The sequence below is a fragment of the Chrysochloris asiatica genome, unplaced genomic scaffold, assembly GCF_000296735.1.
Source record: "Chrysochloris asiatica unplaced genomic scaffold, ChrAsi1.0 scaffold00304, whole genome shotgun sequence".
NCBI classification, from domain to species: domain Eukaryota; kingdom Metazoa; phylum Chordata; class Mammalia; order Afrosoricida; family Chrysochloridae; genus Chrysochloris; species Chrysochloris asiatica.
In genome coordinates, this window is record NW_006408822.1 from 3,337,448 (window position 1) to 3,338,397 (window position 950).

The window sequence follows — 950 nt, forward strand, 5'->3', positions numbered from 1 at the left end:
CTGAAGAGAGTCTAAGATCCATGCTGGATAACATGAAGAGGAATAATGTAAGAATTATTGGCATTCCAGAGCAAGAAGAATCAAATAAGTCCACAGAGAAGATAGTTGAAGAGCTTCTGGAAGGAAACTTCCCTAACATCTTGAAAGACAAGAAAATAAACATTCAAGAAATCCAACGTACCCCAGGAAGGCTAGACCCCAAAAGAAAGTCTCCAAGACATATAATAATGAAGCTCCCCAAAACCAAAGACAAGGAAAGAATACTAAAAGCAGCCAGGGAGAAGAGAAATATAACTTATAAAGACAAGCAAATTAGATTAAGCACTGACTATTCAGAACAAACCATGCAGGCAAGAAGGCAATGGGGAGACAGGTACAAAACCCTGCAAGAAAAAAAATTTCAACCAAGAATCATCTATCCATCAAAACTATCAATCAAATATGATAGCGTGATCGAAACATTCCAGGATAAACAGAACCTGAGAGATTTTATCAAAACCAACCCAGCACTTCAAAACATCCTAAAAGGAGTTCTGGGGATGGAGAACCAACAAGAATAGACGACAAACAGAGATTGACAAGTATGGCAACACCACCTGGAACACAGCCAAAAGAAAGCAGAGTCCAGAACAGAACGAGACTACAACAACAAATTCAAGAGAGCCCAGAGATCAACTGAAGAACATAAACATATCAATGTCAAAGAAGGGACAAATGTAGCAACAGAAGCCCAGGTGGTGGAGATGCCAGGTAAATTACAGGTTACAATGGAGTATCCTAAATGCAGAAAAAAAAGCTAGTAGACTACAAGGTAACCCCACAGAAAGTTAACACTCCACAATATATCATGAAAATGAATTCCCAAACAGAACAAGCGAACAAAGAAACTAGGAAGAAACCGACCAGAATCAACTCAAAAAACACAAACCCAATACAAGAAGGAAAGCAGA